The 13,065-nt window shown below is 39.1% G+C and overlaps 2 long non-coding RNA genes across 3 annotated transcripts in view; both read left to right on the top strand.

Annotated features, from left to right (window-relative positions):
- The window catches only part of LOC144828282 (uncharacterized), a 90,954-nt gene extending 88,865 nt beyond the window's left edge, over positions 1-2,089 (top strand). The window contains exons 3-5 of one of the 2 annotated variants that reach the window (XR_013610412.1): positions 1,238-1,352; positions 1,445-1,539; positions 1,986-2,037. This is a non-coding gene — a long non-coding RNA (uncharacterized LOC144828282). Of the gene's footprint in view, positions 1-1,237; positions 1,353-1,444; positions 1,540-1,985 lie in introns of both variants that reach the window. The other variant, XR_013610411.1, reaches the window with a different exon arrangement.
- Positions 2,090-10,347: 8,258 nt separating this feature from the next.
- On the top strand, positions 10,348-11,142 carry LOC144828283 (uncharacterized). The gene is made up of 3 exons (XR_013610413.1): positions 10,348-10,458; positions 10,551-10,645; positions 11,091-11,142. It is a non-coding gene; the product is annotated as an uncharacterized LOC144828283 (long non-coding RNA).
- The last annotated feature ends 1,923 nt before the right edge of the window (positions 11,143-13,065 follow it).

The raw sequence follows: 13,065 nt of genomic DNA, 5'->3' as shown, positions 1-13,065 counted from the left end.
AGAAATAATGTACAGCGTTCACTGTACTGCAGTAGAGAATGACCACCTGTGCGGTGGAGGTCCTGACGGCCTCCATGACTGTCCGCAGGTTCAGTGGGTCAGCGCTAGAAAGATAAGCAGGAATCATATAAGAGAACTCGATGCAGCCTCCGACCTGACCAATCACGTCCTTCAGTCCTCGCAGCGCTAGCTCTCCGCTGTCATCATCCGTGGTCAGGACCCCCACCCAGGTCCATCCGAAATGTCTTAACAACTGAGCAATTCCAATATAGAAGGAGAGATCATTTGGGACAGTCCGGTATAAGGATGGAAACCTCCCTCTGTCACTGAGTGCAGGGTTCTGAGCCCCGTAACTTATCTGCAAAGAAGAAAGACACGAGGTAAGAAATGTGAGATGAAATGTGGCACAACTCTGAGAATGAAAGCTGGAGGCTACACATCTCTGACTTTAAATCCAAAAATAAATGGTATCTTTAGTTAGAGCTGATTGTAGTTGTCAAACAAAGAACATCAGGATTAAGTGGCCTAAAACCATCTACCATATCATACTTTGCCAGATAATTCAGGGCCTCCTTTGGTCCCAGATTTATGAAGGTATTTTCCCCTTTTATGTAAGTTTTCACATTTTAGTATGTTTGCAAACGTTCTGATATTCACAAACTCCGAGTGCAAGTAACTGCTAAAACCAAAACAACCGTAGTAAATCCACCAAAGTACATTGCCAACTACTGGTGCTGCTACACTCTCCACCAGAAAATAATCGAGGGAGCAACCTAAAAGAAAACTCCTTGGAAAATAATGTTTAATGAAATTAAGTTATTAAAAATAGTTATAAATATAAATACACACACTAATGTAATAAATGTATACAAATATAGGGCTTCATTTATGAGGCCTTACCTGCACTTTTGCACCACTGGAAGATCATTTTTATGACAGAAACAGAAATATTAATAACTCTATGCTGCAAAGCAATCACCAACCTGCTGGATATAAATTATACTTTTTCCTCAATATTTTGAACTGTCCTATTTTGATTGATTTAGTTAACATGTCCGATTTGTATGGAGTCTTTTTTCTCATGATCACCTCATTTGCGTTTAACTACGAACGGTTTAAGAAGATAGTTATGATACGGTACACACGTATTATGGCTTTTTGTCCTGTCACGAACGCTTAACACTCTGCTATGGGGCTCTTTTAATTGTTTGCCCGCACATTCTGTATTTATCTTCAGGACAACTCCCACCATTACGGACTGTGAAGGTGGCTTATATCTGATGCCTCGCAATAGAACTCATGGGAAAAGAGCTTGATTATTACAACTACGTTTTCTGGGCTTACCACTTTTGGTAGGTCTTTCACTATCCCAAACCGTTCTGTCTTATTTTGTTAGTTGATGTGGAATACATGTCACAACCTTATTTTTGTTGTTAAATTATAGGAGACAGATTTAGTTTGTGACCTTCAATTTCTCCTAAACTTTGGCTGCGAGGCAGGATCTGCCTCATCAGAATCTAGTACAACAACTATCGTTTGGTATGTTTTACTTCACCATCCATACTTTGATTGTACTACAGGTGCTTTACGGATAATTACTGATTATGTGATATCGGAATAGACACCTGGGTTACCTCAGTAAAAGTGTGTTACCTGTTTAGCATTATTCTTTCTGATACCTACTATACTCACTGTAAATGATATCAGAATATTAGGTTATTAACTTGTGATTTCAAAATGTTATCCACTCCTGTATAGATCCTACAACTATGAAATAGTGAATACGGTGAACATATAAATATATGAATAATGATTTGTATTTTCCTTGTCCTTTTTCTTCTGTGGTTTTTCCTATCAATCTATGTTTTTTTGTTAATTAATGTTATAGGTCAGCATCTCCTTTTTAAACTTGTATATAATTATGAGATGTGTATAACATGATTATGTATTGGTGAATATTTATTGTAGTTTTTTCCTACTTCCAGCCTTGAAAAAGTCTTTTAAAAAGACGAAACACGTGTCGGCGGTGTATGCTGGAAAATATAATACTTGTCTTTTAAATGTTTATGGAATAAATGATTTGGAATACAAACATCAGCTTTTGGATCCGTATTTTGAAATCGACAATCTACAATTGAACTTTTTATTGGCTTATTAGCTAAGAATGATCACTATTCAAATTATTCACTTTGCTCATATCATGATTTGATAATGGTGATGACTATATGGTGCAATACTAATTAATCTAGAGAGTGCTTGCCTAACCTGTTCTCCTTTGGCTCTTGACATTAGCTTGAAATTCTTTTCTTGCTAATTTTTGACACCCCTGGTGGTGGGTGTGAATCAGGATAGCAGTGCACCTTGTTGGCTAATACTAAGAACATTACACTAGTAATTTTACACGTTGAACTGTTTTCAGTTTGAGTTATATTTACGTTATGTGCGGACGCTTTCTCGTTTGAGAAACACTACCACCATATCCTGTATATAATTTTGTCAAGTGAGTCCTTGCACTTCTGTAATACTTTCTCTGCTGACGTGTAGCTGACTGGTACATCTTCCCAGTCTACAATAACCCTTTCACTGTCCAGTAAATATGGCCATGTTTGAAGATGACCGTGACAAATTGTTTAATGAGATATTTCAAAATCAAGGGATCCCCAATAAACCCAAGATTATATCAGAAGAAAAACCACAGAATATAAAACAACTATTTCTCAAGTTAGAACGCTTACGTAAGGCAGAACTTTCCCGCTGGTAGGATTTGACAACCCTTAAGAAGTATATTGAGATCGAGCAGGTCCCTAGGGGGCTCAGGGTTATTATTTTTCCCACCTTCGAAGACTTAGATCCAGATTTATTAGGAGAATGGGAACATCTAATTGCTGGATCCTCGTTTGGCATGATGACATTTTAATCCGCCATGCTGAACGCAAAAGAGAAAAACTCCTAAAAGAAATTGAAAAAATAGAAGGAGAGATAAATTCTCTGAATCTGGGAGAGATTGCGGAAAAAAACTTCAAAATACTTAAAGACGTCCTCAATTCCCATCAGAATTACATCAGGGACAAAAAGATCAGAAAGCTTAAACGTGACGAACTAGATTATAAGAACGGAAGAGTCTTTACGTTTGCCAAGAGATTTGACGAAACAAAACCCAGATCAGGGACCTCCTCACTTAATGAGCCTAGAGTTGATAAGACAATCTCTGTTAGTGAATCAGAAGTATCGAGCATTAACAGTGAATTCACGGAAATCAGTGACAGAAGAAGTGATTCCTCCTTATTGGCAGGAACCCCCAAGAGCCCAATCCCAGGTTCATCTTTTTTAACAGAATTAGAACGGTACCGGAAGGGGATACAGGCAGGCTTCAATCGAAAAAGCCAACCAGGAAAAGAACAAGGAGGGGGGGCAGGAAAAACAGAGGGGCATCCAAATCAAAGAGTAACCAGATCGGCTTCACGACAGCAGAGAAAGCAATAGCATTGGAGAGTACTATCAAAACATTGACTGTATGTAATGATGCCTTGACTTTGTCGTCTAATATAGCCAATTGTGATATTGTAACCAATGTTCAAAATAGCAACAATGATGTATCAGTGATCAATCTATCACGGATTGAATTGGGGACTAGTGAAGTTAGTCTGTTGAAGAAAGGAATGAGTTTTTGTCCCATGAGTAAAGCAGACTTTACCCTCTTGCACATTGATCTTTACAAATTTGTAAGAAAACTCAAACTCAAAAAATTCTTTGACCAAAATAAAAAACCCAAAGAGATGTTGTTGTACAATGTTCGTGAAAGTGGTAGAAGTATCCAAGACATCATGGAAGTGCAAATGTTGTTAGAGATGGATGAGGAATTGGAAGAGCCACCAACTATTAATAGTGTGATGTCAGATTTGGGGATCGAAATTAACATCTATACGGACAGTGGCCTTAGAACCAAATCCACATTTTCACCCTCAACCTCCTCTGATACACTTATAGACTGTTTTTATAGGACTGTCACTGATGAGTTATATAAACTTGAAGAAAAAACATTTCTTCTACCACTTGGTAAGAGGGATAATTTGAATTCCAATGAGAGAAATGCACTCAAACAACTCAAAACCAAAGAAAATCTGGTAATAAAGGAGGCTGATAAGGGTGGGAATATAGTTATACTCAATAGTGAGGACTATATTGGAGAAATTAATCGACAACTATGTGATACAAACTCGTATATTAAACTTGCATCCAATCCCATGATTTCCACCACAGCCAACCTTGACAAAATGCTGACATATTGGCATAATGCAGGATTGCTATCGGACTTGGAACTCAAATATCTAAATGTTCCCAATCCAAAAGCAGCTTATATTTATGTATTGCCTAAAATACATAAGTGCATTACTTCCCCCCCCTGGGAGACCGATCATTTCTGGGATTGGAGGACCCATAGAAAAAATCTCCGAATATATAGACATTACTCTACAGCCCATTGTGTTCCATCATTCTTGGAAGATACAAAGGATCTTCTTTGTAAACTGGAGGATCTTGAGTGGGCACCAACTTTCAAATTGGTAACATTAGATGTATGCGCACTGTATACAAGTATACCACTAGACAAGGGAATGGCTGCCCTCACATATTTTCTCTCTAAGAGGGATGCAACACTTTAAGATCATTCAGTAACAGATTCAGGATAATGGGATGCACACCTTCTCTTGAAAAGTTCCCTTGTTCTGTGTAAATGTTTGTCGTCTATGTACTCTATCAATTAGTCTTTGTAGGCGTGCAAGCTCGTTATGCGCTCTGTCCCAATGCGCTGCAATTGAAAACTGAACACGTGGGCACCACATTTCGGTACCCTTAAAGCTGCACAGCCAGAAACGAATTCAATGAATCAATTCATTAAACCTCTTAATTTTTCCACAATTTTCTCCAACATATTTCATCCGTTTTACTTTTTGCTTCTCATCAATTCATTTTACTCATTTATTTGCCATTCTTTCCAATTCAAAAAAGGTCCAGGAATGCCAGTTGTTTCCTCATGTCACATTTATTGGTTACCCAATGCATTTCGGGAAAATTTCCCTTCTTCGGGGGTATGCCTATAATACAAAAGAATGAATCAACTAGTGTTCGCTTGTCTTAATTAAAAATACATAAAACATGCTCTACGCACTGCTAGTTCTCCCTATTCTTCACTTTTTGTAATCTCGTATATTACATTCCTGTGCATATCCGATATTGTTTACATGTGTAACCTTCTCCCTTGTCTTTATAAATAGTGCCAATGTTTGCTCAACAACCCGCCCTTTCTTTAATCTAAACATCAGATGCTGACCTACAAATTCGTCACGCATCTTTAAACAAAGCAGCTTAATATTCCGTTTTCCATGCAACCTTTAAGTTCAGCCAGCTTACCGTGCCATGAGTCTATCTGTATTTTAGTCGAATTCTCTTCAACATATCCATCTCCATTGTATAATGTTAACATTCATTCCGCGGAGCACGCCGCTGAAATGCTCCTGTTTGTTCTTCCGAGGAGTGTAGATTAAACCTTTGCCGGTTTCTCCTTCCCTATTTCAATTAAGCTTCCCTCAGGTGCACGATCACGTGCTCTCCAGGCTCTCGCTGTACTCACATCAATCATCCTAACGATCTAGTCACGTCATTCTGCTGCTACTGATGTAATAAACTACAATACCCATAACACATCGGCTTAACCTGCGCCCAAACATATACTGACACTTCACTGGTAAACTGTTAGACAAGGATAAACAATGCACATAATGGGATGCACACCTTCCGTTTTACTTTTTGCTTCTCATCAATTCATTTTACGCAAATAAATGAGTAAAATGAATTGATGAGAAGCAAAAAGTAAAACGGATGAAATATGTTGGAGAAAATTGTGGAAAAATTAAGAGGTTTAATGAATTGATTCATTGAATTCGTTTCTGGCTGTGCAGCTTTAAGGGTACCGAAATGTGGTGCCCACGTGTTCAGTTTTCAATTGCAGCGCATTGGGACAGAGCGCATAACGAGCTTGCACGCCTACAAAGACTAATTGATAGAGTACATAGACGACAAACATTTACACAGAACAAGGGAACTTTTCAAGAGAAGGTGTGCATCCCATTATCCTGAATCTGTTACTGAATGACTTTCTGTCCCAACGTGAGATTGCACCCCATAAATTGAAGTGACCGGACAAACAAGATTGAAATAAATGGACATAATCATTCGAAGACTGAGCAGGAGCGCCATTTCCCCATTACGCCTAAAGATTATGATGCAAAAGAATCTGATTTAAACACGGACCTTTTTATTCAGATTTAATGAACACTATGTATGCGAGTAATTTCCTTTATGTGCATTGTTTATCCTTGTCTAACAGTTTACCAGTGAAGTGTCAGTATATGTTTGGGCGCAGGTTAAGCCGATGTGTTATGGGTATTGTAGTTTATTACATCAGTAGCAGCAGAATGACGTGACTAGATCGTTAGGATGATTGATGTGAGTACAGCGAGAGCCTGGAGAGCACGTGATCGTGCACCTGAGGGAAGCTTAATTGAAATAGGGAAGGAGAAACCGGCAAAGGTTTAATCTACACTCCTCGGAAGAACAAACAGGAGCATTTCAGCGGCGTGCTCCGCGGAATGAATGTTAACATTATACAATGGAGATGGATATGTTGAAGAGAATTCGACTAAAATACAGATAGACTCATGGCACGGTAAGCTGGCTGAACTTAAAGGTTGCATGGAAAACGGAATATTAAGCTGCTTTGTTTAAAGATGCGTGACGAATTTGTAGGTCAGCATCTGATGTTTAGATTAAAGAAAGGGCGGGTTGTTGAGCAAACATTGGCACTATTTATAAAGACAAGGGAGAAGGTTACACATGTAAACAATATCGGATATGCACAGGAATGTAATATACGAGATTACAAAAAGTGAAGAATAGGGAGAACTAGCAGTGCGTAGAGCATGTTTTATGTATTTTTAATTAAGACAAGCGAACACTAGTTGATTCATTCTTTTGTATTATAGGCATACCCCCGAAGAAGGGAAATTTTCCCGAAATGCATTGGGTAACCAATAAATGTGACATGAGGAAACAACTGGCATTCCTGGACCTTTTTTGAATTGGAAAGAATGGCAAATAAATGAGTAAAATGAATTGATGAGAAGCAAAAAGTAAAACGGATGAAATATGTTGGAGAAAATTGTGGAAAAATTAAGAGGTTTAATGAATTGATTCATTGAATTCGTTTCTGGCTGTGCAGCTTTAAGGGTACCGAAATGTGGTGCCCACGTGTTCAGTTTTACACTTTAAGATCATACCACCATGATATTAGATTTTACCAAATTTGCTCTTAACAATAACTTCTTCAAACACCTTGATGATTGGTACCAGCAACACTCCGGTGTTGCCATGGGAGCTAAATTCTCCCCCTCCTTTGCCAACATCTACATGGGCTTCTTCGAGGAACATCATATTTGGAAAAAAGGCCCACCTACTTTGACGGAACATATTGTCTATTGGGGTTGATTTATCGATGATGCATTCATGATCTGGGGGGGAGGAGATGTATTGTTAAACGAGTTCCTTATGTACTTGAATGATAATGAGTATAATCTTACTTTTACTTCTGAATCCAGCAATAACAATATCTCTTTCTTAGATGTCACTCTATTTATAGTTGACAACAAAATTGAATCCAAATTGTACAGGAAAAGTACCTCCTGCAATTTCGTTCTTCATGCCAGCAGTGCACATCCTGCGTCGCAGATTGGTGCTATTCCTTATGGTGAGATGACCAGATTGTGACGCAATTGTAGCACTGAAGATAACTTTATGGCAGAGATTGAGATCATGAAAAGGAGGTATGACATATTGGACACAGCACATAGAAAAATACAGACAATCCCTATAGAGTCTACTCTAAAAAGAAAACAGAAAGGTTGTAAACATCTTGGTAATGACAAGCTTGCTCTGATTACACACTACAATGCTAACAGCACCCACATTTTTAATGCCATCAAAAAACATTGGCATCTACTTCTATTGGATAAAGATTTGGAAACACACATTGGAGCAAGACCACGTGTCATATACAGGAAAGGCAGAACACTTAGAAATCTACTTAGCCCTTCCATCATTAAAAACCCTAGCCCGAGTGGCCCCATGTTGGATGTAACTAAGAAATGGATGCCCATCAAACCGTGTGGTTTCTATAAATGCACGTTGTGTAATATATGCCAGTTTGCCGTTGATAAGATAAAAACCTTTTCGTATAACACTAAACAAGTACACCATATTAAGCAATTCATTAACTGCAATTCTAAACTGGTGGTATATTGCATTATCTGCCACTGTGGACTAATTTATGTGGGTAGTACCATTCGCCCACTAAAAGAGAGAATTCAGGAGCATGTCAGAGCCATTCGCAATAACAACGCTAGATATCCATTGGCAGCACATTATAACAAAGAACTTGCAGAACTAGAGGTACTGGGTATCCGTTTCCATGGAGTAGACATTATTAGACCTGATGGAAGAGGTGGAGATAACATACTAGCTTTACGGAAACTTGAATCCAAGTGGCTAATCAAACTCCGTGCAGTAGATCAAGGTCTTAATATTGATAGAGAGCTACATGTTTTTCTCAAAGACTAATGACTCCGTACTCAGTGTGCCTTCACATGACCTGTCGGGCATGCTTTCTGTGTTCTCATCATGTTGATTGATGGTGTTAAAGGTATGGGGTTTATATTTTGATTTCCAACTTCAGTGTGCCCCATTGGGACTCCAACAGTCTAGTGCCTTACTGCAACTTTACAGATAATATTATCATGTGTAGTATAATGTGTCCCACAATATATCCATCTGAACTAAAACTGAAATCCAGACCATGGGTCTTATCCGATATTATTAGATCGAATCAGTTTACCGCCTCAGTTTAGCTCGGGACATGACACACATAGGCTACTACATTGCTTATTCATTATATTATCCACGTTCGAATAATAATCTTGATTGCTAATAATTTTAGCACCACTGTTCCTTTCTTATTTACAATCATAATTTTTTCCGTAAATGACACCTGGTGGCCTTGGCAATATTAATAGGGCCACTTCGTTGTGAGTACGTCGATATTACTGCATCCTTTATACCATTCTCCCCCATTATAAGATGGCCGCGATGAATGACTTCAACACAGGGATGATTCACTCGCGCTTTAGGGGCTCCACGTAATTTTTTGATAGCCACGCCTACTGTCTGCTTAAATTTCAGCGCGGTATTGACATCCCGGTAACTGGCAGCAGTGGAGGCTCCTCGCGGACGGCGCTCCTCATAAGGTAAGACAGACTTGACACGAGAATGCGATTTAGATCGCAGTAGCCATATACGTCCTCCGTTTCTGCGCCTCGCTAACGCTGGGTCCTAATACCTTGGGGTTTTTGCCAGCTAGTTATGTTATTTGTTGTCTAGTGTGTCAGGGGCTACCTCCCACACCTATTTAAAGGACAGTTTTGTTCTCTCCACTTGAGAACTGCAACTGGGGTCGCCCGTGGATGACGTCCAGTAATTTACTATGACTGATTTACATTGCAGGGCTACCGAGTGTATAGATATGGGCTAACTTTACTTTTTCCATCTTTCCCTTTGTGCCTATACCAGCCTGGGTAGACGTGTCCTGTTTGGGGTCTTGCCATATCTGTTAATTTGATGGTGGCAACACTCCTTTTCGCCAATTTTAGAACCTCTAGATTTTAATCTAATTTTTCTTGCGAGTATCTATCAATACATGGGATACTGGGTAACAATATAATTTGAGTGAATTTTATATTCTTTTTTAGACTTATCAGGGTCGACCAACCTAACATATATGAAGGATTCAACCTCCACGCAGCAAGACAGCTGAACCATTTAAGTGAGTGTCTGCATTATAGGTTTTAGTTATTCTATGTGTGTCACTTACATTACATTTTGAAACTAGTACTGCAGGTAATGATCAGTCCATTGTGACTAGAGTCAACACTATGGATAGAAACAGAAATATTAATAACTCTATGCTGCAAAGCAATCACCAACGTGCTGGATATAAATTATACTTTTTCCTCAATATTTTGAACTGTCCTATTTTGATTGATTTAGTTAACATGTCCGATTTGTATGGAGTCTTTTTTCTCATGATCACCTCATTTGCGTTTAACTACGAACGGTTTAAGAAGATAGTTATGATACGGTACACACGTATTATGGCTTTTTGTCCTGTCACGAACGCTTAACACTCTGCTATGGGGCTCTTTTAATTGTTTGCCCGCACATTCTGTATTTATCTTCAGGACAACTCCCACCATTACGGACTGTGAAGGTGGCTTATATCTGATGCCTCGCAATAGAACTCATGGGAAAAGAGCTTGATTATTACAACTACGTTTTCTGGGCTTACCACTTTTGGTAGGTCTTTCACTATCCCAAACCGTTCTGTCCTGTTTTGTTAGTTGATGTGGAATACATGTCACAACCTTATTTTTGTTGTTAAATTATAGGAGACAGATTTAGTTTGTGACCTTCAATTTCTCCTAAACTTTGGCTGCGAGGCAGGATCTGCCTCATCAGAATCTAGTACAACAACTATCGTTTGGTATGTTTTACTTCACCATCCATACTTTGATTGTACTACAGGTGCTTTACGGATAATTACTGATTATGTGATATCGGAATAGACACCTGGGTTACCTCAGTAAAAACGTGTTACCTGTTTACCATTATTCTTTCTGATACCTACTATACTCACTGTAAATGATATCAGAATATTAGGTTATTAACTTGTGATTTCAAAATGTTATCCACTCCTGTATAGATCCTACAACTATGAAATAGTGAATACGGTGAACATATAAATATATGAATAATGATTTGTATTTTCCTTATCCTTTTTCTTCTGTGGTTTTTTCTATCAATCTTTGTTTTTTTGTTAATTAATGTTATAGGTCAGCATCTCCTTTTAAACTTGTATATAATTATGAGATGTGTATAACATGATTATGTATTGGTGAATATTTATTGTAGTTTTTTCTTACTTGCAGCCTTGAAAAAGTCTTTTAAAAAGACGAAACACGTGTCGGCGGTGTATGCTGGAAAATATAATACTTGTCTTTTAAATGTTTATGGAATAAATGATTTGGAATACAAACATCAGCTTTTGGATCCGTATTTTGAAATCGACAATCTACAATTGAACTTTTTATTGGCTTATTAGCTAAGAATGATCACTATTCAAATTATTCACTTTGCTCATATCATGATTTGATAATGGTGATGACTATATGGTGCAATACTAATTAATCTAGAGAGTGCTTGCCTAACCTGTTCTCCTTTGGCTCTTGACATTAGCTTGAAATTCTTTTCTTGCTAATTTTTGACACCCCTGGTGGTGGGTGTGAATCAGGATAGCAGTGCACCTTGTTGGCTAATACTAAGAACATTACACTAGTAATTTTACACGTTGAACTGTTTTCAGTTTGAGTTATATTTACGTTATGTGCGGACGCTTTCTCGTTTGAGAAACACTACCACCATATCCTGTATATAATTTTTATGACGTTCCGGTGGCGCAATGTGGCACAGCCTATTTACAAGGCCATGTGAAGCCAATTTGTTTGGCTTTTCATGGCCTTATAAATATGTGCCCCTTTCACGCAGAAAACAATGTGAAAGGGGTATTCCATGGATGTTGCTGCGGGTGTTCCCACACAACACCCATTAAACTAGAAGCATTCCCAGAATTATGAGGCATTGTGAACATGGGAATGCATCGGAACCTAACACCACCCCAGGTGTGGGGTTAGGGAGGTGCAACGAGGAGAAACTGTTTCCCTCTTGTTCATACAACCTTTATCACTGCACTGAGAGTGCTGAGAGTGCCTCGTACCCCCTCCTACCACTGGACGAGACCAGGCCTCCATTTCCAAGCAGTCACAGAGGCAGGGCCAGCTGGTTAAACAGAATTTCTCACCTCTCAGTGCCACTAAAGAGGCCCTTCATCTGTTGCCACTCTCACTTTTTATGAGAGATAACCTACGAAAGATCCTGCACCACTTCTGCAGACAAGACCAAGAACTTCCCATAACCGATCCATTGCATCTTGCTCAACAGCCACTCCCTCTGCAGACATTCCACAGAAATATGAAACACCATCATCACCCTCTCCACGGATGTTACCTTTATCACTGAAAAGTGACGTAACCACTCCTCAAACCCCAACATCACCACTGCCTCTGCTGAAGGCCACACACACACACACGAAGATACACCGGGACCGCATCAACAAACAAGGTGGAGGCATAGCCATCATCTGTGAGAAGACTATCAGATGTACCATCACCAATGATTAAGCCTGGGCGTAAAACTCTGCTACGCTTGCGGAGTTTGTGGATTCATCGCAACTCTGCATTCTAAGTAGAACGCGGAGTTACCAAAAACACCTCGCAAAGGTTTTTTGAGTTTGCACTCAAAATGCGTTTTTGCACACGTGGGAGCTACTTACTGGGATGCCTGCGATCGCTGACAATATTTCCCATCTATTCACGAGAGCCATGAGATTTGGTAGCCGGCTGCACGGTCCCACAAGAGTGTGCTATCGCAAACACGTCATTGGAATGAAATGCAAAATGTGTTTTTGTTTTTTTTACTTTTTTTCATGTGTTTTAAATAAATGCCTTTGTTGGATGTGTGTGTTGATTGTTGTGTAACTTGCATTGAAATTTGCAAACCTTTTTTAGCTCTGTGGAATTTTGTTTTTGGTATTGTTGTCAAGCTGAGTTGTTTGGCATGTCTCTTTTGTCTGGCCAGTGTGCGAGTGTGTTTGTTTGTAATAGCGGGTTAGCATTTGCCTTGGTTGAGCCTTTCCCTGTGGCCAGTGGCCATTTTGTAAAGTTTGTGCCCTTAATAGGCATGGTTAAGTTAATTGTTTTCCATGCCTCTTGCTGGTTGCTGGTTGTTGTTTTGAGTGACCATGTGGCTATTGGCCATTTTGTGGTGGTGGTAGTTAATGTGCTTGCT

The sequence above is a fragment of the Lissotriton helveticus genome, chromosome 4_1 (assembly GCF_964261635.1).
Source record: "Lissotriton helveticus chromosome 4_1, aLisHel1.1, whole genome shotgun sequence".
In the NCBI taxonomy this organism is placed as follows: domain Eukaryota; kingdom Metazoa; phylum Chordata; class Amphibia; order Caudata; family Salamandridae; genus Lissotriton; species Lissotriton helveticus.
This window is presented reverse-complemented; position numbering and strand designations above follow the sequence as displayed.